The sequence below is a fragment of the Notechis scutatus genome, chromosome 9 (genome assembly GCF_049901735.1).
Source record: "Notechis scutatus isolate UNSWTSFEM ecotype Mainland chromosome 9, rNotScu1.2, whole genome shotgun sequence".
NCBI classification, from domain to species: Eukaryota; Metazoa; Chordata; class Lepidosauria; order Squamata; family Elapidae; genus Notechis; species Notechis scutatus.
In genome coordinates, this window is record NC_142017.1 from 12,364,345 (window position 1) to 12,391,728 (window position 27,384).

At 40.1% G+C, this 27,384-nt stretch overlaps 1 protein-coding gene across 1 annotated transcript in view; it reads left to right on the top strand.

The window, feature by feature from the left end:
- Positions 1-2,843: 2,843 nt before the first annotated feature.
- CDH11 (cadherin 11) overlaps positions 2,844-27,384 on the top strand; it is a 121,979-nt gene continuing 97,438 nt past the window's right edge. Inside the window, exon 1 of the mRNA XM_026672050.2 lies at positions 2,844-3,119. The gene's annotated coding sequence lies outside the window, so the exon portion shown is untranslated. The remainder of the gene's footprint in view (positions 3,120-27,384) is intronic.

Consider the following 27,384-nt stretch of genomic DNA (forward strand, 5'->3'; position numbering starts at 1 on the left):
CTAAGTCAACCTTGAGCCAGTGAGACTCGAGTCAGCAGAATTAGCCTGCAATATGGCATTCTAACCCCTGCACTCTTAATGATCTTTAAATGCATAGAGAGTTTTACTTGTGTACTGCAACATTCAAATCTAATTCTGTCATCTTCAATTCTGAATACTACAGTTCAGGAGAAGGTTGGATCATCAGTTGATGGCCATATGGTCGGTCACTTTAATCCTTCACACTTTAAAAGGTTGAATCCCCATGTCAAGTAGCACAAAATTGGAAGATGTGGAGAGATCAAAGAATTGCCAAAATTCTCCTTCTCCTTCTCCTTCTCCTTCTCCTTCTTCTCCATCTCCATCACCATTACCATCACCATTACCATCACCTCTATGTCATGACAACTCCTTCTGAGTAAATAATATTTTATAAAGATAGATTGCCTTGGATGCTTTTTGCTACATGCAAAGAGGAAGGTATATTTATTTATTTATTATTTAGTTACTTGTATCCTGCCTTTGAAGGGACGCAGTGGCTAAGACGTTGAGCTTGTTGATCAGAAAGGTCAGCAGTTCAGTTGTTCGAATCCCTAGCGCCACATAACAGAGTGAGCTCCCATTACTTGTCCCAGCTTCTGCCAACCTAGCAGTTCAAAAGCATGTAAAAATGAAAGTAGAAAAATAGGGACCACTTTGGTGGGAAGGTAACAGCATTCCGTGTGCCTTCGGTGTTTAGTCATGCTGGCCACATGACCATGGAGACGTCTCCGGACAGCGCTGGCTCTTCAACTTTCTAACAGAGATGAGCCCCGCCTCCTAAATATGTTGAACCCCTTCCATATTTTTGCCAAGAAAATGACACAAATGAAATTGCTAGGAGTCAGAGTTATTGGATAATTTGGATGCAACAACAGTATTTTCGGTTCTAAATCAATATTGGAATCTGCAAGACAAATAGATGGAGGCATATTTCTATAAATGTTTATGTCTACCTATTCATTTATATATAAAATGCTCATTTCTCTTTTGGGCACATGAATTTCACTTCCCACTTCTCTCTTCTCCCAGGATCCCTGTTTGTTTTTTTGTGTTTTTTTTTTTTAAAACAGTCATTCATCAAACAAAAATTATAAATTTGAACAAACAAAAAAATCAAAATATGACACGGACAATGGGCACTCTAGTGCTCAGTTAGCCACCTCTTAAATATGGAGTGACTGGGGACGTGGTGGCTCAGTGACTAAGATGCTGAGCTTGTAGATCAGAAAGGTCAGCAGTTCGGTGGTTTGAATCCCTAGCGCCATGTAACGGAGTGAGCTCCCATTACTTATCCCAGCTCCCGTTACTTGTCCCAGCAGTTCGAAAGCATGTAAAAAGTGCAAGTAGAAAAATAGGCACCACTTTGGTGGGAAGGTAACAGCGTTCCGTGCACCTTCGGCATTCAGTCATGCCGGCCACATGACCACGGAGACGTCTTCGGACAGCGCTGGTTCTTCGGCTTTGTAACGGAGATGAATGCTGCCCCCTAGAGCCAGGAACAAGTAGCACATATGTGTGAGGGGAACCTTTAGCTTTACCTATCCTGCTTTTATTATATTTACAAGTAACTCAAGGTTGTGAACATCTCCAACACACACCTTCCTCCTCCTATTTTCCCCACAACAACAACCCTGTGAGGTGTGTTGGACTGAGAGAGAGGGACTGGCCCAAAGTCACCCAGCTGCCTTTCATGGCTAAGGCTGGGCTAAAACTCACCATCTCCTGCTTTCTAGTCTGGTGCCTTAACCACTGGCTCTTATCCTATTCATGCTGGTTCATCCCATCCTAAAAGTTTCACTATGCAGTCAAAGAGTTCAATGCTAGTATCCCAAGAGGAATTCGCCAGAAAGCCATCAGACAGAGCAGTGGACGCAGATATAAAGGCACCCAAAATCCTATGCCAGAATTCCAGTATGAAAGGTAGAACATTTAGATCTGAGAGGTTCAGGCAACAGGACTTTTATAGGTAGTTAGGCAAAATCTTGGAAGGAAGGCACAGATGGTGCCACCAGCTGTCTCCAAAAGTTGTTCTAACCCTTGAGTGCCAACAGGTAGACTTCAGACAGCCTTCATAGCTGCGTGGTGCTGACTATAGCCAATTGCAGAATGTGGGCTATCTGGGAATCTGTCTAGAGCCCTGAATGGTCCATTTTTTTTTCTCATAAAGAGTGTCAGGTCTCAGGACTCTTCCAAGTAACCAGGTGCACCCCTGCCTCTCTGCTTTTTTGCATGTTTATGTTGTAACTTGAAGATGCTCTCATAGCTGAGATGACTGAATCTTCAGATCGGGCTAAGAATCTGGGTGTGAAAAGTCAGGAATTATGGAGAATATTTTTTTTGCTATGGTTAGACACTGGTCCCCACCCCCGTGCTTCCCAAAACCAGTCTGCCTTTTCTGGCTGTGCTTCTCATCCTCTTCCTCACACAAAGATGGATCTGAGAAGGCCTTTCCGCTTTGAAATGTGGCATCCATTAAGGGAATCTTTTCTCCGTGGTGGATGGGAGGCACAGGATGCATGTTAGCAGCCGTCCCCGTTACAGAGAAGGGGGTTTAAAGTTTGGAAAGAAAAGAAAAGAAAGGAACAAGGAACCCGGCTAGAAATGGACGTAACTAAGCCTAGAGAGCAAATTGTGTCAGAGACTCAAAAATGCCAGGGACAGGACTGATCTGCTCCTTCTTCTCCACCAGGCATCCTGGTTAGCATTTTTTCCCCCAAGTTAAATCTCCCTTTGCAAAAAAGGCAAAGGGAGGGGGGAAAGAGGCACCCCACGAAAAAGGAAAGGAGGGGGGCAGCGTTGAGGTTACCCCAGCTCTTCCAGGCAGAAGAAGAAGCCCAAGCCAAGCCTCCAGCCTTCTCCCTTTTCTCTCCCCCTCTTCCCCCCTCCCCCTGTGCCTCCCTCCTTCCCCCCCAAGCGCTCTCTCTCTCTCTCTCCTTCCACTAGCTCCAAGCCTCATTCAGCCGCGTTGCCAGCGGAGTGGAATAGGCTGGAGAGCGAGCGAACCAGCAGACACTGCGCCTCTACTTGTGAATGGGACTCGTCTGCTCGCCTTTCTCCAGAGGTGATCCGGAGAGAATCCGGGGCCGCCAGATTTCCAGGTAACGGCTGCCTTCCCGCCGGCTCTCGCCCCCCTAAATTTCTGGGGAAGAGGTGGTGGTGGTGGGGTGTTTCTTAAATTCTGGGCTCCTTTGAGAACGGATTTGAAAAGAGGAGGAAGAGGGGGAGAGAGAGAGGGAACGCGAAAGACCGGGGATGAAGAGGGGGGAAGTCTCCTCTGCCAGCCGACGGGGCAGAAGGATGCTGCGGAAGGAGTTGGACCACAGCTTTGGGGTTCGCCCCGGCCATCAAGGACGTCGGGAGAAGCGGGGAGAAAAGCAGAGGGAAGCTTGGGGGGGCTGGAAAGTGCCTTGCATCCTGGCGCGGAGCTTACAGCGGGGCATCACTCAGACCGAAGGGCTGGAGAGGAATTAAATAGACACAGGGCAGACTCGGAGGCTGAAAGTGAAGGAGAGGGGCGTTGGGGGTCCGCCGTCCTCCTTTCTTGTGGTTCGTGTATGCCTCTCTCTCTCTGTGTGTGTGTGTGTGTTTGTGTTAAAGTGAGCTCGGGAGATTTCTTTATTCCGTTCCTCGGTTATGGCACCCATGATCACAACTGGCCAAAGCCGAGCCGGGGCTAGTGGGAGCCACCGAGGTTCAAGACCATCCTATCGGCGCAACAATCCAGGCGTCGAAAGGGATGTGGGTGCGTGGCACCGAAGGCGTCTTGGAACATCCCCCCCCACCCCCCACACTTTCTCTCTGGGTTGCTCCAATCCAAGCCCCGCCCTTTCCCCGTCGGACTACAAAGCCCATCTTTTTTTAAGTTCTCGACTCCGTCGTTCTGTCTCTCGGGGGGGTCGCTGGGTGCGCGCCCTCTGTGTGTGTGTGTGCGCGCCGCGCGCGCAGCTCCGAATCTCCGGCGGCGCTTATTGCAAAGCCCACTCGAGACTGCGCGTTCCGATGAATAGCAACCCCGTAGGAAAGAAAGTGGGGTCTCTTCTTGGGGGGGGGGGCGTTTGGTTGTTTGGGAATGGGGCAGAATCTCCATAGGAAATGCTTAGATTCCAACTATTCTCCGTGTAGATGTGTGTGCGGGGAAGCGGCCAGAGCGTTTTCCAAACCTGGGTTCGGGAGATTCCTCCCCTCTCCATCAGAAGGGACTTTTATTCTGGTTTTGCAAACGGCTCCATTCTTGCTCCCAGCCGCCTCTCTTTCCCTGTGGGGCTTTGGTCGGAAAATCGTTATACCCTTTGGCTGATCTTTAGGAAATCCGAGCCGCCACGGCGAAGGTGGAAAGAAAGCTTGCCGTATTAGAAAGCTGTTTTGACAACGGTTATAACGGTCCTTTTTTTCCCGGGAGGCCCTCAAGGACTCCCCCCCTCCCCCCAACCTTGCAATCTGACATCACCAGGAGAACAACTTTACCATTTAGAGCGATGCCCATTGACCATCAGTGCCTTTCAATATTTATTTCAACTGGGCGCTGAACGGAAAGGAGAAGCTAGTTGGCGACCGAGGAGTGTGTGTGTGTGGGGGGGGGGATTGGATGGAAAAAGAAAGGGGGTGGGTGGGGAGAGAATTCCCCTTTTTATACTTTTTTTTTTTTTTTGGTTGAAAAGAGAATGCTGCAATGAAGTGGTGGGGCATTTGTCCATCAAAGACAAAGGCATGCCTTTAAGAAAACCAGCTCACTCTTTCAAAGCTACCTTTAACTTCCAAATAGGAGAAGCAAAACAGTTTCTCCGCTCGCGTTTACCTTCTTGGAACTTTGTGTTCGTTTTTGGAAAGGGCACAATTTCGTGGGCCACTAACTAAGGGTTAAGAAATTAATTAATTTTTATGACTTAGGGTCATAAAACTCAAGTCATGGGGTTTGTGTAGATGTAGGCAGAGTCGTGAAGCTTGAAAGCGTTGACTGTCCTTGTTTCTTTTTTCTTCTTTTTCTTTCTTTCTTTCTTTCTTTCTTTCTTTCTTTCTTTCTTTCTTTCTTTCTTTCTTTCTTTCTTTCTTTCTCTCTTTCTTTCTTTCTTTCTCTCTCTCTCTCTCTCTCTCTCTCTCTCTCTCTCTCTCTTTCTTCTTCTTCTTCTTCTTCTTCTTCTTCTTCTTCTTCTTCTTCTTCTTCTTCTTCTTCTTCTTCTTCTTCTTCTTCTTCTTCTTCTTCTCCTCCTCCTCCTCCTCCTCCTCCTCCTCCTTCCCCCCTATACTTTACCTCCCTAGCAATACCATTAGTATTTGAAAAATATATCATCCTTTTTAGATAATATGTGATGTTCTCCAGTTAATATTTGCCAAAGAGTTCAGCTTTTGTGTGACAATTAAACTTAAGGAGTGTTCTGATGAGAACTATACATTCTGCAGTTCTTATTTATTTATTTTTTCTATCTATGGAAGAAGGGACCCGGGAAATGTCATGAATGGATGTGGAACTGTTTTGTTATGGGCTGCATTGGGTAGCTGGGCTTCAGCACAATCCAGGCTAGCAAAAGAGGTAATAAAATAGAGGTGAAATTTGAATACAGGCAAGCCCTACAGATTGTGAGCCTCATTAGGGCTCCTTCAGCACATTTTAAAATGGCATGTCCCAGCCTCCAGAAAATATTTGTGGGAGCGCAGTTGCAAAGCAGCTGACCTCACTGCAGCCTGAAATAAGAGGAGAAGATCGGTCTGCAAACTTGAAAACAAAAACAAGACGCTTCCTTGCCAATGCCAACAAAGATCTCCTTGCCTTCTTTGATTAATGTGCGGAGGTTGCAATTCTGCATTATAGAATTTCTATTTAAAACTCTCAATTCCAATAGTGCAACCAGAGGAATAGGATGACGTGGAAAATACTATTTATACATTCCTCATTCAGGCCTGACTTTGCAGAAATGCTCAAACTTTGCACATTTGGCTAAATTCATTAGCGCCATGAACTGCTACAATCAGCATCAATAGTCCAGGAAATGACAGGAATTTAATCAAAATTATGATGGGTAATTTCTTATTGAGGGCAGGGCAAGAACCACTGCAGACAGAGGTGGCCTGACAAACTGTATGTTTACCATCAAGTAATTGCCTATGGATAAAAGGAGGGTAAACAGAGAAATTTAACCATACGTAATTCTCTTTTATACACAAATAAATGCATACATGTATTAGTCTGGCCAAGTATAATTAGTACTGTATCTATCTACATATATATGGCCCTTTCCACTAATTAAAGGTTTGTATTTAGATTAAGTAATATAAAACAGGAGAAGTGAATCAGAGAAAGCTTTTTTTATGTGTAGTCAGCTATCAAGTAGAACGTCTTGCTCTTTGTCTGTTTAGGGTCTTTCAGAAAGAACATGGAATGGAACAATAAGTTTTTTGTGGAAATGCAAAGGATTTCTGGAATGTGTGTGCCTGTTATTGCTTCTAATAAATTAAAAAAAAATCATTTTCTGGTATGTAGCTTGTTTCTGGAGATTTGCAGCTCAACAACTTCAGGCCTTCTTAATTGGTCATGGAGTTAAACCCATTTAGTGGTCGGTTGAGTGATCAATTCTCTATGGCAGCTATGTATGTATGTATGTATGTATGTATGTATGTATGTATGTATGTATGTATCCATGAGCTTTAAAACTGATGCTGTGTGGCTTCTCTGCTTTTCAACTTCTCTATTTCACAGCTTCTATGAACATTTCTTGTGGGTGTCCATGGAATTCTAAATGGACCTCAGTTTAATTAGCAGTGTTGCACCTAGTTTGTTGGTTAATAATAAGATGCTATATTGAAGATAGAAATATTTGTTGGAAAGGAACACGTTAAATGTGGTGTATTAATTTATATCGCTAGCACTCTGTAATCTTCTTATTTTTAATTGACTTTTAAGTCCCTGACTCCTGTGCGTGGTTATATGGCATCAGTCAATAAATAACACAGCCTAAAGGTATTTTGGGTTGGCTTCAAGTTGACAAAGTCATTATTTTTGTCTTTTAAGTTAGAGTCTGTTGAAAGGGAACTTGGAAAGGGCCGCAGTTTTATAATACCAGATGACTGCATCAGCTCTTGTTATTGAGCCATTCTTGAGTTTGTTTTAATAAAGGCTCTCATTTCTTGGTAAAACATTCTTTATGCTTTCATGCCTTTGAGCTGTGTTAGCAAGAAATCTATACTTACGGTCTACCTTCAGTCATATTCGTTTTTTAAGAGCCGGGGAGTTTGCAATCGCCAGAGGGCGCTGGCATTCTTTTCTAGTTCAACACTCAGCCTGTCAGCTTTTTAGGCCAGTGTGAAAAACTGTTTTGTTACCACTGGTATTGTTTGTCTTCTCAGGGGATACAGAATACAATCGTGTTGTGGTTCAGACTAATGTTCAGGCAGTTTGTCAGGACTAACATCTTACTCCTCAAGTCTTTCTAGCATTACTTTCGGACTTGCATTACTCCAACCCTCAAGAGTTTTCAACGAATCTGTGGGATTTTGATAGCCTGGTGTGGACTGAGGAATGGAGGACAGGAATGTAGTCCTTGACTTACAACAGCTCATTTAGTGACCATTTGAAGTTGGAACAGCCCTGGGGGGATAAATACTTATGGATGTTTTTCATGCTTACGGCCCTTGCAGCATTCCCAAGGTCATGTGATCAACATTTGGATGCTTGGCAACTGGCTCATATTTACGATGATTGTAGTGATCCCCTTTTGCGACATTCTGATGAGCAAAGTCAATGGGGAAGCCAGATTCGCTTTACGACCGTGTGACTAAGTTAACAAATGCAGGGATTCGCTTAACCACAGTGGCAAGGAAGATTGTAAAATGGAGCAAAATTCACAGAGCAACTGTCTTGCTTAGGAAGAGGAATGTTGTGCTCAGTTGCAGTTTTAAGGCAGGAACTGACCTTTGACTAGTTCCAATCTTCCACAGGAAGCATCTGCTGAAAAATAAGTGATCCTCCACCCCCATGCTGCCTTTGCACAATGTGCTACAATAGAGTAAAATGGCAATTTCTCATTGAGCCCTTCTTCAAATTAAACTATTGTCTCTGCATGCTGCATAATGCAAGCCATCATGTTCAATCATTGATGTGATTTATTTGTTTGGCTCTTCCATGTTAAGTGAAGCCAGTCCTTCTGATTAAGTTGAGTTTTGAGCTTGATTTTTGATGATTTCATGGACACATATCTATATAAGTCTTTCTAGGTGGAAGTCCAATCATGGAGAATAAATGAAGCTTAGGCTGAATTGTTAGGCCCTAAGCTTCTTCTTCTCTTGTTGCAAATCTTTCACTACCTAGCCTGAAATGTCTACAAGAAGAACAACAGAAAGTTACAAGAATATGAAGGTGGAAATGGTTTGCTATGGCCATTTTTCTAAGCCATCTTGCTGTAACTTTAATGAGAGTTTCTGACGGGATCAAATAATAAACCACAGTTTAATGATAGCATTACATACTGAGAACTTTCTTTTGAGAATTTATCATGCCAACATAGACAGTATTATCTTTCCCTTTCTTAATTTTATGAGACGCCTTTGGCCATACCTTCTGATGTTGGAAAATAGAACAACGGAAGATTTAGAAGAATGAGTTTATTCCTAGTACTGTATTTCTGCTACTAATGGATAAATTTCACAAATGTTCATCCTCCAAGATGACTTGAATAGTTCTAACCAAACATAATATTCCCCTGGCATTTTTTTTTGTTTTAATATGAATTTCTGAAACAAAAGCCTCCAGGGGTTCTGAGGAAGTTTATTTATTCATAATAGGAAGATATATCAAATGCCTTTCCTGAGACCTTCTTGGCAGCAGATTAAAGACTATCTGTTTGTCTGTCTATCTATCTATCCATCTATCTATCTATCTATCTATCTATCTATCTATCTATCTCTGTCTATCTATCTATCTATCTATCTATCTATCTATCTATCTATCTATCTATCTATCTGTCTATCTATCTATCTATCTATCTATCTATCCTATCCTATCCTATCCTATCCTATCCTATCCTATCATCTATCTACACACACACACACACACACTTGAAAATTTCATTTTTTCCCCTTTATTTAGTTGACTGAAACAGTTATAGGAATTGCATTAATGATCATACTATTTCTTTTTCCTCTTATACTTAATAGCTTTTATATAGACCATTCTTTGGGGGATGAATAAAGAAAAAGGCTTTGTAAATTTTAAAACAAACATTTCATCTAATATTTATAGAATGTGTTTCCAGGTCAGGCCCCATCTACACAGAAGAATGAAGTATAGACATTTTTGGTAGGTTTTTTTAATTGAAAAGTTCTATTTATTGGAATGCTAAATTGAATTGCTAGAAGTCTTTATTGGAATATTTCTAGTATTATTTAGAGTGGTTCTTGAGGTTTTTTTCAATAGTTAACAATTTCATTCTCAAGTAATAGTCATCATGATGAAAACTCTTAAATTATGTACAAGTAGTCCTCGACTTATGACCACAATTGAGCCCAAAATGTCTATTGCTAAGTGAAACATTTGTTAAGTGAGTTTTCCCCCATTTTATGATCATTCTTGCCACTGTTGTTAAGTGAATTACTACTGCCATTGTTAAGTTAGTAACACGATTGCTAAAGTGAAGCCAGTTTCCCCATGGACTTTGCTTGTCAGAAGATCTCAAATGATGATCGCATGATCCTGGGACACTGCAACCGTCATAAATCTGAGTCAGTTGACAACATAACTTTCATATAACTTTCACGCACAGTTATATCTCTTAGGGATTTGCTCCCTGAATAACGTTGAGTTAAAGAATTCCTTGGAAGGAAAAAGCTAACGAGAAATCATACAATCTGTCCATGCCTAATCCAGGATCGTAGATTCAGAGGTGGTATTCAGCCAGTTCTGACCAGTTCTGGAGAAGAACTGGTAGCAGAAATTTTGAGTAGTTTGGAATACCACCTCTGACTGGCCTCACCCCTATCTTTTCTCTACCTCCCAAGTCCCAGCTGATCGGCTGGATCTTCTTTGGTTGCCCTGCACAGGAGAACAAAGCTGGAAAGCAGGTTAGTGGGGTGGGGAGGGAATGGGATTTTGCAGTATCCTTCCCCTGCCATGCCCACCAAGTCACCCCACGCCCATCAAGCCACGCCCACAGAACCGGTAGATGCATGATAGATTGGACTGTTGGACTAGGTTGAATATTAAGAGTTTATTTTTTTTAGGCAGAAGCAACACTTTGAAGGGGAATTTATTGTATTTCCCTCCCCCCCTCCCCCACAATATAAATACTTTTAGAATATGAAAGAGGGTTAAATGAGTCTTTTAATTATATTGGATGGGATATTCCATTTCTGTAGCAGCAATCAAGCTTTATGGATTATAGGGCTGTGGTTCAGAAAAGGTTTCAATGAAATTACACGGTGCTGCTTTTGGGTGTGGGGGGAGGGCTCATCGCCATTCTAGGATGAAAACAGCTTCACACAGCAGCAACAAGAAAAGGTTACTGTGCTTGGCTGATAATGGGATTCAGTGTCAGATTCTTCTACTGAAAGACAGAATAAGATGGAGTTTGATGGCCTTTCTTCTGGTGCAGGGAGGTGAAGTCATGTCAGGAAAACTATACATTTACACCAGAGGTGGGTATTCAGCAGGTTCTGACCAGGTCTGGAGAACTGGTAGCGGAAATTTTGAGTAGTTTGGAGAACCGGCAAATCCCACCTCTGACTGGCCCCACCCCCATCTATTCTCTGTCTCCCATCGAGTCCCAGCTGATCGGCTGCGTCTTCTTTGGTTGCCCTGCACAGGAGAACGGAGCTGGAAAGCAGGTTAGTGGATTGGGGAGGGAATGGGGATTTTGCAGTTATCCTTCCCCTGCCACGCCCACCAAGCCACGCCCACGGAGCCACGGAGCCACGGAGCTAGTAAACAAATTGGAATCCCACCACTGATACACTGATACTACTGAAATGGTGTTCTTGTGTGTGACGGATGTCCAAATAGAAATTAAAAACTACACGTGCGAAGCATTCATCTTCATTGATGCACCCAGATGTTAACTGTTAATCTTATATCTAATTTAGAAGGTCTGATTGTTGGTTGAAAAAAAAAAAAAGGAAAAGTTTTCCATTGCAGGTAGTCCTCGACTTACAAGTGAGCCCAATATTTCTGTTGCTAAGCGAAACAGTTATTAGGCGAGGTTTGCCCTATTTATGACCTTTCTTGCCACAGTTGTTAAGTGAATCACTGCCATTGTCAAGTCAGTAGCACGGTTGTTAAACAAATCTGCTTGCCCGTTGACTTTGCTTGTCAGAAGGTCATAAAAGGGGACCACATGACCCCAGGACACTGCAACCATCATAAATATGAGTCAGTTGACAAGCATCTGAATTTTGATCTTGATGCTGCAAGGGTCGTAAGTGTGAAAAAGGATCATAAGTCACTTTTTTTCAGTGCTGTTGTAACTTTGAATGGTCGCTAAATGAACTATTGTAAGGTAAGGACTATCTGGATGCTAAGTCAAGAACAAATGATCTAAGCCTCCATAAATGACATCCCTTCTTCAATTTGCATCTGAACCTTGTGCAATCCAAGCACAATAATTTGTAATGAATGAGTACTATTTACTGGGGTGTATGGTAACTCACTAACTAAGCCTAAGCCTGAACATGAGGATTGTCAGATGTTACATCTTTTCTATCCTGCTCTATGGAGTGGAGAGTTGGCCTCTGGACAGAAAGCCACTTGAACAGGCTAGAAGCATTTGAAATGTGGATTTACATAAGCTGGGTTGACAAAAATTAGAAGTGAGGAGATGATAACCCATCTGGAAAAGCCAAGGGAAATAATCAAAACCATAAAAAAGCAAAAGTAAGGAGGAGGAGGAGGAGGAGGAGGAGGAGGAGGAGGAGGAGGAGGAGGAGGAGGAGGAGGAGGAGGAGAGGAAGAGGAAGAGGAAGAGGAAGAGGAAGGAGAAGGAGGAGGAGGAGGAGGAGGAGGAGGAGGAGGAGGAGGAGGAGAAGAAGAAGAAGAAGAAGAAGAAGAAGAAGAAGAAGAAGAAGAAGAAGAAGAAGAAGAAGAAGAAGAAGAAGAAGAAGAATCAATTAAGACGGTTGAGTGTGGCTATGCAAATCCATCGTCATGTCTGTTCACACAGTGATTTTGCATTTTTACCATTCACTGCATTCCAAGCACCCTGCTTGGGGCCTTGCATGGCTAATCCATATCAGGTTATCTATCTGGTTGGAAAGAGGTATTAATACGATGCTGCTATTACATAGTTTCAAGTGAGAAGAAATCAGCAATAATGTGACAAGTTGAAATATGGAGGTATGTTTTTTTCCCATGGAAATATAATTAGAAACCAATCTCTAACCAGCATATAATAATATTCAACATACAAATAACATTGGTTTGAACAATTTGATTTTGTTTCCAACTGACATTTCCATTTGTTCCTCCATGTGCAAGCCAAATATTAAAAAATAACTTCCCACACTTACTTGTGAGTTTTCTCACTCAGTTCAATGGAGCAAATAAAGTATCTGCAAGATTGCTGAATGAGGATAAATGTAAGAATATGAAAAGAACTCAGAATAAAGAAAGATTGATTCTATTTAGCTGCACATGGATATTTGGGATAGCTAGTAACACCTGCACACCATGTTAAATCATAACAAATTGTTTAGCCATGATTTATGGCTTGGGGTACAGCAGACCTTTGTGACCTAATCAACAAACCATGATTGAATCAATCCAGAGCTTAGTGCAATGTATGCATTGTGCCAATGGGCCAGGTCCTGGTTTGGTCTTATTTCAGACAGACCCATTGAAACCCATTAAATGTACATAAATCATAGCTAACTTGTTCCTTTTATTTTAAAAGGTCTGATTTTAGCATAAGCTTGGGTTTAACCTTGAGATTATTAGCAGACATAATTTTATGATATTTTAATGATATCTCAGAAAGGTGTCTCTTGGAAAATAAATGCATCATCTGAGTTGTATTTCAGGAACCAATGTTTTATACACTTTCAGTATGGGAATAATTTAAAATGTAATCAGAACTTTGGTATTTAAAATAACTGAAATATCAATGTTCTCCCTATTTCTTAGGTGAATAAACACACACACACACACACACACACACATCTTTACTTTGTCACTCTCTCTGTGTGTCACATACACATAAACACATACACACAAACATACACACTCATCCCAGTAAAAAATTAAGATTCAAAACAGTTTATGCTGGATAAGTTATATTATTCAAGGTAATTTGCTGATATCATATTTGTGACAATACTTCTTGGATAATTGCTTCCCTGGAAAAAGCAAAAAAATAACAGAATCTTAGAAAACAGCATATACATTACCTAAGAACCCTGACTGTCAGTCAGATGCTTGCAGCAAAATGAAATGGAAAACAAAACGAGAAGTGCAAAACGCAGATAAACAAGTGATAAAGTGGGTCGCCTTAAACTTAAGGCAGCAACTGTAAACTTCCAGATGTTTTTTTATTCCAGAAAGCCCCAGGGTTGATGAGATTGAAGCTAGTAAGCAGCATCTGGAACACAACTGCTTCCCCATTTAATGTAGTGCCCCAAGATTCTCTTTTCTTGTGCATTTCTTACTTGGTACACCATCAGACCTACCATGTTCTTAGAATCATCATCCTGGATATCTTTATAAGATATTTCCAGCCAGGGGCAATGATATTTTAGCCTGGTTTAAACCTGGATAAGTAATTTGTCTTCAACATAAATGCCTCAGATTAATTGTCAGAAGTGGATGTAATGTGCCATTGCTGTGCACATAAGCTATAACTGTGATGCAAATTCTTATTAGGGTAAACCAAAATGGTATTGGGTAATTTAAAAATTACCTGAATTAATTAAAGTAGGTTCAAGGTTGACTCAGCCTTCCATCCTTCTGAGGTCAGTAAAATGAGGACCCAGATTGTTGGGGGCAAGATGTTGACTCTGGAAACTTAGATATGGCTCTATAAAGCAGTATATGTGCTATTGCTATTAAAAATTCTATTTGGTAATTAGGTAACGAGGATGAGTACCATCCTTTAGAGTTGGACACAACTGGACAAGGGAAAATCTTTATCTTTCCTTTTATTAGGTAATTTATAATTTTACAACTTTTTCTGGTGACCCCGTCATTGTCTTCACATGTTACACAAAGCAAACTATTATGTTAATTCATGATCTAGTTTGTTTAAACATAGTTTGCTCTGTGACTGCAACAATTTGTTAGCAAGTCTGAGTTTGGCGGGTTGTATAAATGACTTAATTTAGTAGAGCAAGATTTTACAGTATTTAATAACAGAGTTGGAAGGGACCTTGGAGGTCTTCTAGTCCAGCTCCCTGCTCAAGCAGGAGACCCTATAATATTCGAGACAAGTGGCTTTCCAATCTCTTCTTAAAAGCCTCCAGTGATGAAGCACCCACAACTTCTGAAAGTCAAGCTGTTCCCCTAATAAATTGTTCTGACTGTCAGGAAATGTCATCTTAGTTCTAGGTTGCTTCTCTCCTTAATTAGTTTTCATCCATTGCTTCTTGTCTTGTCTTCTGGTGCTTTGGAGAATGGGTTGACCCCTCCTTCTTTGTGGCAGCCCCTCAAATAATGGAACACTGTTTTCATATCACGTTCTTTATATGTTTAGCCCCTTAATCATCTTTTTTGCGAATACTGATCTGAATTTGGAATGTTATGTTCATTTAGCCATTTTATGATGGAAGGTCATCCTTGAGAAAATTTATCTATGTACTTGCTAAGAATAGATACTCACTTGGTGACACAAAATCAGTCAGTAATGAAAGAGGGCTCTGAAATTTGCTAGCTCTCTAGTTAGGTCTTAGCCATGCAATTTCATTATTCAAGATCCTGTTTTCCTGATTATCTTTAGCAAAGCAATTATTTTGCGTGCTGGTTTTCAGCCAGATGTGCCATAAATTATGGCAGTAATCCACCCTCGTTTCCCATTCCCCTTGTTCCTCTTTAGATAATGAAAATCAAATTTGGGCCACACATGCAGATATTTAAATGTTTAAAGAACCATTTTTTAAAAAAAATCCTCTTTTTGTAAACTTTAGTTAACCTCAAAAGTAATAAGTTCTTCATTGATAGGATTATTTTATTGTTTAAAAAACATTACAAGAGAGAAAATTCAGAGTAAGCATGTCCAAAATATTAGGGATGTGTATTGAATGAGAAGCATGTTTTGTTTTGAGAGCTTTGAAAAAACTCTACAATAAAAGTTGAATGGGAACAAATCCAGAAATAACTCAAGTGTGTTTGTCCTGATTTCAGAATGAAGGTCTTATAATGTTTTTCTCTCTTAGTGGAACACTTGAAAATATTTCTATGATGAGAAGCTGCCATTTCAAGTTTAAAAACATGTTGCATGTCCCCACAAACTAGCATGCAACTTATTTTTAATAAGTGGGGATATTCTTCTTAGCTCATGGTTCTTGGAACCAGGGGACGCAGATTTTTGAAAAAAAGAAGCTAGATCTGTAGACAAAAAAAAAGTTACTTATGTCTTACTGCAGGTAATGTGGCTTTGAAGCTTTTTACCTGGGAGTAGAGTCGTGATTTGGGATAACAATATTTATTTTGGTTCCTCCCAAATGAGTGTGTTGAAGAAAAGTTGCAGGAATTGGGTAGGTCTAGCTTAATAAAAAAGGACTAGGGAGACATGATAGTGGTGTTCCAATATTTGGGGGGTTGCCACAAAGAAGAGGGGACTGGCCTATTCTCCAAAGAACGAGAAGGCAAGACAAGAAGCAATAGATCAGGGCTGTCAAGCTCCCGGCCTGTAGGCCGAATGAGTCATTTATTGGCCACACCCATGCCCGGTTTAGCGAAGGGGAAAAAAAGTCCCAATATGTCACATGACACCTCCGTGATGACACGAGGTTGACACCCCTGCAGGAGATGAAAAATAATCAAGGAGAGAAACATTATAAAACGGAGAAATTTCCTAATAGTGAGGACAATTAACCAGTGGAACAGCTTGACTTCAGAAGTTATGGGTGCTCCATCACTGGAGGCTTTTACGAAGAGACTGGACAGCCATTTGCATGAAATGATATAAGATCTCCTGCTTGAGCTAAAAGACATCCAAGGTCCCTTCAAACTCTGTTATTCTGAACAAGAAATTTATTTTTGTGGGGTAGAATTTAACTGAAGTGTGTAAGTTCCTGGTTATTAGTAAAGCACTGGAGTGGGAAAAGACTTGGAACTCCAATTTCTTGGATGTTTCAGTCTACAGTTCCTGGCATCCTTGAGCTGCTGGAATGAGAGTTGCATTCTAATACATCATAAAGAATTGAAGACATGGAAGCCTAGGAGACGTCCTTTAATCCTTGAAGTTAACAGCATTTTAATATCTGACTATCTGTCAGCCTTCTGGCTTTACCTGACTCCTTCTATTTCTTTCAGCTACAGTGTGATCTGGTCCTCAGCCCTGATAATATTCCCCTCATCGAGTGTTCTTCCTTCTCTTGCAAGATTTCTTATGCAAGGTGTCAATCAAACCTTTTCCTTGAATTTTCATCATCAAAATAATATAAAATCTGTCTCTCTCTCTATCCTTGCTTGGGAGATTTACTGAGAGATTGCAGACTGCCTGCTTCAAAAGAGAAGGTGGGAAAGCAAGAAATATTTCAAGGGATGAAATCAGAAGGTTTAAAAGTATCATTATAAAAGCAGTGTGTGTGGATCAGTTTCCTATGGTTTCTTTGCAAGAAGCAAGTTTAAAACACATGAAAGTGTTAGCCCAGCCTCACATAAGGAACTTCATATGTTTTTGCAAGCCCATTGACTCTATCACTGTGGTGGTTTAATATACATACAGTATATATATTTACACACACAGTAATTGCAATTATGAGGTTAATACAGTTGTCCCTTGTAATTGATTAAACACACAAAAAGGTCTTAAAGAAATAACATATTGCATGATCAAGACATTATTTTTTAAATATCATATGATCCTAGAGCCCGTGTATTCCAATCATAAGCATAATTATTCCAGTTGATTTCAGCAGAATTATTCTCTTGTATAACAGCATTCCCTCGCTATAAATTTCAAGTTAATTTAAAATCTGCACTAATCTGATTTGGCATTGAGAGTGGTGCTGAACTCAAAGAACATTTCTGTCCTATTTCCTCAACTCCCACCTCCTATGATTCATTTAGCCCTACATTTAATGCCAAGTACAGTACATTTTAAAATCACCGCCCCCCTCCTTTCAATTTGCATAATGTAGATGTGCCTGTGTGAGAAATCTCACTAATGTTAGTTTAATGTTTCTGCGAAACTGGGCCAGAGATAAGCTTGGTTGAAATAGTCCATGTAATAGCAAAAATGCCAAGTATATCTTTTGCAGAGATGTGATGAGTAGGGTAAAGGTAAAGGAGTTTTTGAGGATTTTATTCAGCTAGTTTTTGCTGACTACAGAGAATGGTGTTCATTTCCGTTTCAAGGCCACTGAGCCAGCAATGTCCAAAGACATTACGACCACATGTTGTTCATGTGGCCACATGTTGTTCATGTGTTCATTTCCGTTTCAAGGCCACTGAGCCAGCAATGTCCAAAGACATTATGACCACATGTTGTTCATGTGGCCAGCACGATGTCTCGGAGCACTGTTACCTTCCCACCAAAGTGGTACCTATTTATCTACTTGCATTTGAATGTTTTTGAATTCCTAGGTTGGCAGGAGCTAGGGTGAGGGTCACCCTGTTGCATGGCACTTGGGTCTTGAAACTGGCTTATCTGCTTTCCAGTTGACAAGCCTATCATGTGAGCCACCATGCTCCCCCCCCCAATGTGATTGATGCTTATTCTCAAATCAATGCATTTAGAGTCGGAGTAGCAGAGGCAAATTCCATGGGATACCTATAATCGCAGTGAGGCCATGTTTCAAGTAAATTTAAAATGTTAAATTACCGGAGCCAGTTTGCTGTAGTGGTTAAGGCTTAGGCTAGAAACCAGAAGACAGCAAGTTCTAGTCCCATTGTAGGCATAACAACTAGCTGGCATACTTTGGGCTAGTTACTGTCTCTAATCCACCAAACAGTGTTCTTTTTGTGGAGGAAATAGGAGGAGGAATTAGTTTTAGGTAAATTTGCCACCTTGAGGTATTTATAAACATTAACAAGGTGGATAAAATCAAATAAATGAAACCTCAGGTCTCAGTTTTTTAAAAAAAAATTGTCAAAGTTAGCAAGCAGATATTTAATTTGAATTGAGTTGCTCCATCATAAAAACACCATAGTAATTAATGTTTCCTGGCGGGAGGGGGCGGATAATATCTTTTTACCTTTTGTTATTCGTTTATTTTTGGGGATCTTTGTGACTGTCTGATTATTTTCCTCTTTCTGTGTGTTTCACGTTAACAAACAAAGGAAAACAAAGGTTATGTTCCTTTCCTTGGGAACGCCTATCTCCTTACTTCAGCAGAGTAGAGTCAGGAAAAAAATGTTGGTCACAGGTATGACATCTGCAGTGCGCAGAGTGGGTAAGAGGCTTCAGAAATGAAGACAAAGATCAAAACATGCACACTGTAAATTTAATAATTAGGCACTTCTCACCTCTCTCATTTATCCCTGAACTGATACTATTGGGCCAACTTTTTGACATTTTGAAACTAAGCAGATGGTGATATTGTACTGTCTGCACAAGAGAGAGGGAGGGGAAGAGAGAGAGAGAGAGAGAGAGAGAGATTGCAGAATCACTCTAGTTTATAAATATAGTGCAAGAGTTTATGCTAGGGAGAAATTGCACAGGGCTGGGTTAGAGGAATTGTTCTTAAAGGATGGAAAGCATTGTTTTAGATAAGGTGGGACTTTTGGAAAACTGAACAAGAATGGATTTTTAAAAAGCTTCATACGGATTTTTATAGCTTAGAGAGAGCTATGGATTATACGGGTAGATGGATTTGTTTAGTGACCGAAAGGAACAGCAGCACGGAAAAAAGTGACGTATAACTGTTTTTCACACTTATGACCATTGTGGCACTCCCATGGCCACATGTCAACATTCAGACACTTGGCAACTGACTTATATTTATGACGGTTGCAGCATCCCAGGGTAATGTGATCACCTTTTGCACCCTTCTGACAAGTAAAAGTCAATGGGGAAAGGTGAGTCATATAACAACCATGGCAAGAAAGGTCATAAAATGGGGCAACACTCATTCAACAAATGTCTCACTTAGCAACAGAAAAGTTGGTCTAAATTGTAGTCATAAGCCAAGGACTACCTCTCTAGGCCTGTAGACCTAGAAAGCCCTTTATTGTTTGAAACACGGATAGCCAAAGGACAATCTCCAACGTTACTCGATAACCTAGTGAGAAACCTCACATTCTCCTACAATTTGGACAATTGAAAGTAGCTGAAGCCAGAAGATGTTGTTTTAATGTGCTTAATGTCAAGGCTCTGGAATTGTCTCTCAATGGAGATCAGGTTATCCTCTCTCCCATATACTAAATAGCTTTCTAGAATGAGCCTCATTAAAAGGATAAGGTAGAGGTTCCCCCTTGTGCATACATGCCAGTCATTTCTAGGGAGTAGTGCTCATCTCCGTTACAAAGCCGAAGAGCCAGAGCTGTCCGAAGACGTCTCCATGGTCATGTGGCCGACATGACTAAACACTGAAGGTGCACAAAACGCTGTTAGCTTCCCACCAAAGTGGTGCCTATTTTTCTACTTGCATTTTTACATGCTTTCAAACTGCTATGTTGGCAGAAGCTGGGACAAGTAACGGGAGCTCACTCCGTTAGGTGCAGAGGTGACATTCTACCGGTTCTGTCCACCTCTGTAGAACCGGTAGTTCTGAAGAGCAGCAGACAGAGAGCATACATAGAACCGGTTCTATGTCTGCGGCTGTTTTGGCCCACCTGCCCATCCAGGCTCTTGCCTGACCTTTATTTCCTGCTTTTTCAACCGCAGCTGCTTTGCGCAACACAGCTGCGGTTCAAAAAGGGCTTTTCCAACTGCTGCACACTTGCACACAGCACTGCTTAGCTGTCCGGGTAGCTCAGCAGGTTGTAAATTGCACTTGTGCAACTCGTGCAACGCAGAGAACAGCGACAGAACCGGTAGTTATACCGGTCGGATCCATCCCATCGCCAGGTGGTACCAAACAACCCCCCCCCCAGCTAGCAGATTCAACGAAAACACAACAGGTTAACCTAATCCTCAGGACACACAGCCAACACCGACCAACCCCCACAACCCACTTCACCTCTCAACAAATAACAACAAAAAAACCGCCACCCCCGCAGCCCCCACAAACCAACATACACCCTAGGGATTCACACCGTTGAACTGCTGACCTTTCTGATTGACAAGCTCAGCATCTTAGCCACTGATTAAAAGGATAGCAGTCCCTAAATTATCTCTCAAGCATACCTAAGCTGTGAAGAATCATTGCCAACAGTGTCCTTTTCCAGCTCTTCAAGAACAAGCTTTTATTATTGTGCTTGTTTTTTCCTGGGATCTCCCCTCTTAGCAAGACACTCAAGCATAGCTGTTGAGTTACTCTTACATTTTCTACCTCTGATCACTGGATTTTGTGGCATGCCAGCAGGCTTGGTGCAGTTAGTTGACAAATTTGGACCCTCCTGGGAAGGATCTTCTCATCGTTCACTTCGGGGAAGGTGCCAAGTTGCGCAGGATAATTGGCAAATTTTGACTTCTCCTCAGCAGGACTAAAAGAGCAGTTATTTACTTCACCATTATGTATGTTGCAGCTTTACTGCCTCTGATCGCTGAGTTTCTGAAGGGAGAGTAATACAAAAGTTGGCAAGCAAGGACTCTCCTGGGAAAACCCCCTTCATCAGGTAGAGGATTTGTTTGTGTGGGATTATGCTTTATTGGCAATACTTTAAATTAGTTAGTTAATTAGCAGAACCATCAGGAATTGGCTGGCACAGTGAAATATAAGACTATTGAAGAAAGAGCTGGTATTTGACAAATGGTGATGGTAGACTTATCTTTCCCTGTTATTAATAATATCAAAAAATAATAATCAAGTAGTACCAATAGCAATAGGCACCTAGAGTGCAATTCCAGAACTGGAGCACCACTTGAAATCCCTCGGCATTGATAATGTCACCCTCAGTCAATTGCAGAAAGCAGCTTTAATCAGAATAACTTACATATTCAGATGATACTTCTAACATCATCAAGCATCTGCCTATCCCAGGTCTTTGGGAGGGACTTGAAAGATGGATAAAAATGCCAAATCCAGTGTAAACATCTGACTGACTGCAATGACCCATAATTATAAAGTGAGTAAATACTCAAGACTCCTGCTCGAGAGCGGGAAAACCTATACTATTTCAGACAAATGGTTGTCCAGTCACTTTTTTGAAAGCCTCCGGTGATGGAGCACCCACAACATCTGAAGCCAAGCTATTCCATTCATTGATTGCTCTAATCATTAGGAAATTTCTCCTTAGTTCTAGGTTGCTTCTCTGTTCAGTTAGTTTTCATCCACTGTTTCTTGTCTTGTCTTTTGGCGCTTTGTAAAACAGTTTGATCCTTCATCTTTCTAGGAGCCTCTCAAATATTGGGACACTGCTATCATGTCTCCCCTAGTCCTTCTTTTCATTAGACTAGACATGCCCAATTCCTGTAACTGTTCTTCATATGTTTTAGCCTTCAGGTCTCTAATCATTCTTGTTGCTCTTCTCTGCACTCTTTCCAGAGTCTCAACATTTTGTAAGGTTTGCTTTCGCTCAGAATAGTGCTAGGGGGTTATAAAAGTCATAAATAACATATGAATAAAACATTTTTTTCCTTGATGAATGTATTTTTTTCTTTTTATGTACACTGAGAGTATATGCACCAAAGACAAACTTCTTGTGTGTCCAGTCACATTTGACCATTAAAAAAATTATATTCTATTTTGGCCTCTTTTTGAATTCATGAGCAAAAGTTAATATATATGGTTCACCATACTGAAGTAGCAGAGGGTAACAGAAAGAAACTTAAGGTATCATTTTTGACGCTCCAAAAAGACTCTGATTGGCAAAGTTTAAATGAAGTCATATAACCCATTGGTTAGTTACTGTCAATGTGAGAGACCCCATCACATCACCCAACCCTCTCTCTCCTCTTTCAACTTCTCCATATATGGAGCTGTAGCATTTATTGCCTTTAACAACCATAAAAACAGTAGGAGATCCATTGAATGTGTAAGGAACTTTAAAACTCTATGAAGTGCTTCAAAGGCACCTAAAGGATTCGCTTCTTTGAAGTATCTCCTCAGTCTGATTTACAAATCTGCTTCAATCGAGTCATTCAATTGAAGCTTTATTGAACTGAAACACCCCTTCAAACCTCTGCACGGCCCTGGGATTAGCACTTCCAAAATCAGTTTAGAGACACTACTTCTGATGAAATGGCAGTTCTGTCTAATTAACTAAAATAAACATCTATCTTTGAGATCAATTGAGTTTCCATTTGATGAGTATAGTCCATTGAAGCAGACATAGGAAAGAACAGTTAGTAAAATCTGAAGTGTGTTATCAGAAGCAGGATAAGAGTGGTTAATTAGGAGTATGATTGATAGAGAATAGAGAAGAACTTCACTAGCAATAGTTTCTCATTATGAACACTCCAGTTTTTTAATCTTTGTAATTATGAATCCTTTCTTAAAATAATAAATAAATCAAGTGAAAGGGTATCATTTCTGCCAATTTTCTTTTTATCACATTTATAAAGCAGCAGGGCTTCTTCTTCTTTTTTTTTTTTTGCATCATCTATATAGTTCATAATCAAAACATGGCAAGAGTAAGAGGCTTGGTGGAAAAGAAAGGAGAGCGGGAAATTGCATGGTGAAATTCAGAGAAGTACAAATTGCTTAGGAGGATTATAATTTGAACATTTGTTCAGGAAGTAGGAATTTTAAGGGTTTGTGTTATTTGATGGCCATGAATAACTTAACCCCTTCTCAGAAGTAAGATGTTTAACTGAGCTGAATTAATTTATCCAACTATCTATTGGTTTACAGTCTGAATGGATGAACTGCCTGGTATGAGAAATTTCATACAAACAGGAAGGGAGGGAGGGAGGGAGGGAAGGGTTGAACTCAACTAGTATCAGTAGATAGACCTGTCCCATAAATCAGCTTCACAGAACAAATAAATATATTTATTGAAATTAATTAACTAATAACAGCATCAGACTATGTTTTATAGCCTCCTGCTTGTTACATTCCAATGGATTAGGAAGGCATGTGTTTAAAGTATTTCCAAATTTCATCTCCCTGGATTAAAACATGCTTCAACCCATTTCACCTAGTTCTTGTATACACAGGAGGAGGTGTTGATATGTCACTTTGAATTATTTGTAAAAATAATAAAGGCAGGATACAAATAAATAATGTAATAAAATTATGTTAGAGAGACTAATGGACATTTAATTTCTGTTATTTTTAGTTATGGCTGAAAGTAGATTTGATCTTAGTACAACAACTTAACCATCCTATCATGCTGGCTGTTATATACTACCCACAATCAGTCATTCACAATTTTTCTATGGAGTTGTTTTTTTAAAAACAATACAATTTTTCATTGCTATTTGTATCTACAATATCATGAACATATGGAGGCTTTGCTTTTGAGCAGCTTCTCCCTAACCAAATTGTTCAAAGATTTGAAAAATAACAGCTACTTCAGTTTCTTCTTTTCCTTAGGATGTTGTCATTTAAAATGAAAATGCTCACAGGGTTTTGTTTTTTTAAAATGTAACTACCATTGTTGGCATGGCCTACCTTTCTTCAGAAAGTTTTTGTGTCTTTTGATTGTTGATCAGAGAAAGATGAATATTAAGAACGATGCTTATCAGCTCCTAGTGCAAAATCCATTCCAGCAGAATGAGATTGTTATTTACAACTTAGAATAAAGAACTCTGCAGTGGCCAGTGGTCTGAAATAAGAGTGAGCTTCTGGAAATGGACTGAACATGGTTACTTTTCTGAAAATGGTTGCTCTGCCATTTTCAAAGTTAGCTAAGGAAAAGATTATGCTTACGAATTTGAAGTAGCATCCAATATCTGTTGGAAAACAACTGTCCCTGTGGGGAGGAAAGGTCAAGTGAAGAATTGGTCACAAGAGGGCAGGATCCCTCTTTGAGTCTTAGTCTTTCCCAGGTGAAAGCTACCAGTGTGGGGATATTTCTGTGAAATAGGAATAAAACAATAAAGTGTCTAGTTTGAACTCCACTCTTGTGGTTCTGGTTATCTGCATTATCTCAGTTTACACTTTATTTGCACCTTCCACAAATAAGAATAACTTGTGTTCTTTTTCTATAGTCTTCAAAAAGACTTCCAGTTTTCCCCCTATCCTCTTTCATTTTTCCTACTTCTTTGAATGTCAATTCTTACAAGCTTTGGATGTTTTTCTGATGGTGCAGCATGAAATTACACAGAAGGAAGAATGAAAAAGGAAGAATCTTGGAAGCAGGCAGACAATAACTAGTAGCTTTGAAATGGGGGCAGCTGAGTGAGCTTGGAGAACCTGCCCTTTGAATCATGGTTGAAAGACCATCATTTCCAAATCCTCCAAGAATAGACTTGATGAACTAACCCTTAAGGTGAAACTTGTTCTATCAAACTGAGCTTTCCAAGAGAATTAGGTTGCTAGGATTCTGTCTTCCGCAATCACATCTCATAAATCGATGATGGTGAGCTAGAGATGTAGTCCCCTTTCCCATGGGTTGAAAATAGCTCTGTAATTGTCGATAGTAAATGACAAAGCAGAACAGCAGACAAAGTTCAAGTAGATTTTAATTAAAACAAACAAACAATAGACTGAGTAAAATAGTATCTAATGTGTTCTGCAGGATGTCAACGTGTAGAAAATTCAATCCTCCATCACCTTTACAAAGATATTTCTAAAGGTATTATTCCTTTTACATTATTCATAGATTTTGCTTCATGCTTTTATTTGGAAAACTTTTGCCAAGGAGTGATTGGCTGAGTTTCTCTGTTGTTAGAATACTAGTGCTACTACAAAATGTCATGGCTTCTATGTCTGGGCAGGCAAATTGATCAGTTACTCAAAAGGATATAGCAGAAAAACTAGACTGCTTCCTTGAGGCATGGAAGGATTTAGAACGGGTAGCCATGTAAATTTTACACCAGCTGATGGTTTTAGAATGCACAATGCTTACTTTTAAGCAGGCATTATTGACCTAAAGGGAGGCTGTCATCTTGAAAATGATTATATCTGAAAATGGTGTGCTTACAGTTGCTATTGATTAATACAACTGAAGAATGTTAGGGGGGAAAATCTATTTTCCACAGGCTGTTTATTTTGTAACGTAGTTACAAAACAGCTCTATGCTGTTATACAGAAGCTCTTTATTTGTTGTTACTGAACTATGGATGTTTCCAAACAGAGAGCAATGTGGGAGTTTCTTAGATTTCAGAGAGGGACTGGAATTTTTGTTAGGATGTGATGTTTTATAGCTTCTTGCTATGGGATTAAACCAGGCACTCCCTTGCAAGAAAACAGATTCAACATAATGGTCTCTTAACAATAATAGAATAACAGAGTTGAAAGAGACCTTAGAGGTCTTCCAGCCCAACCCCCTGTTCAAATCTATACCATTCCAGACAAGTGGCTGTTCAGTATCTTTTTAAAAGCCTCCAGTGATGGAGCACACACAACTGTCTTGAAGGCAAGTTGTTCCATTAGTTAATTGTTCTCACTGTGAGGAAATTTGTCCTTAGTTCTAGGTTGCTTCTCTCCTTGATTAATTTCCATCCCTTGTCTCTTGTCTTGCCTTCTGGTGCTTTGAAAATAAATTGACCCCCTCTTCTTTGTGACAGCTCTTCAAATATTGGAACTCTGCTATCATATCACTCCCAGTCCTTCTTTTCACTAAGCTAGACATACTCAGTTCCTCTATAAGTCTGGTGCAGCAATAAACAGACGAAGGTTGGTGTCCAAGGCACCAAATTTGGGGCTTCATGAAAACATGAAAGATGATTAGGGACTGGAGGCTAAAACATATGAAGAATGGTTGCAAGAATTGAGTATGTCTAGTTTAGTGAAAAGAAGGACTGGGGTGAAATGATATCAGTGTTCCAATATTTGAGGGGCTGCTATAAAGAAGAGTGGATCAACTTATTTTCCAAAGCACTAGAAGGCAAAATAAGAAACAATGGATGGAAAATAACCAAGGAAAGAAGCAAACTAGAACTAGGAGAAATTTCCTAGCAGATTATACTAGAAGAACTCCAAGGTCCCTTCTAACCTGATGATGATGATGATGATGATGATGAGGAGGAGGAGGAGGAGGAGGAGGACTCTTTTTCCTTCTTTCTATATGATGAAACTATGTATTTAGTTGCTACTTGGTTAAACACTAAACAGTAGATATCTATCTAATCTATCTATCTATCTATCTATCATCTATCTATCTATCTATCTATCTATCTATCTATCTATCTATCTATCTATCTATCTGCTTATCTATCATCTGTTTATCCATCATCTATTTCACAATAGATTGTCCAGTCTTGGATATCAAGTTACCTTTCAACATTTAAGCCTATGTAAGATGGGTGCAATGTCTCGGTTTTATCGTCTACCATTGCAACATTGACTGAAATTATATCAAAGGAAAGAGATTTATTATAAATATCTCAAAGTGGGAAAGATATATATTTTTCTCTGATTCTTTCCTCCTTCATTGAGAGAACATTGAGAAAAAGATGATGCTCTATAAAATTATACAGTAGGAAGATACACAGTGACAAGTGATGGATTCAATGTGCATCCAGATCAAGGGTTTTTAGCTCTACTGACCAAATGGGATTGTTCAGCAGTTCTGTGCTTTTGTATTCAAGAGAAACAAAAATTTCAGAACAGGAGCGATTCATAAACAGCAGATATTGTATTGGTCATCAGTTGAGATGGTTTATAAAGGGGCATAATAAATTGGTTGCCCAGACCTTCTAAGTCAAATGGAGTAAGTTGTTAAGTTCCAATACCTAGAGATTCAGGGGTTATTATGATTTTAATGTCTTATGGAATTATCCATGGGAGTTGAATCTTTTATGGGTACGGATTATTTGTAGAAGGAATATCCCATTCTCTATATTATATTATAAAAAAGAGGCCTATCATAACAAATTCTATTGATCCTACACATATTGGCATTTCTTAAAAACTACAAATGTTACCAATAGAAGAGAATATTTATAGCCCAGGGTTAAATTCTGGGATCCCTTGGTGCTGTCTGAGCTTGGTTATTTTCTTGCAGATGTTTCATTACCAAACTAGATAATATCATCAGTGCTAGTAAAGAAGTAGGGTTTGCTTTCATTTTATATACCATCT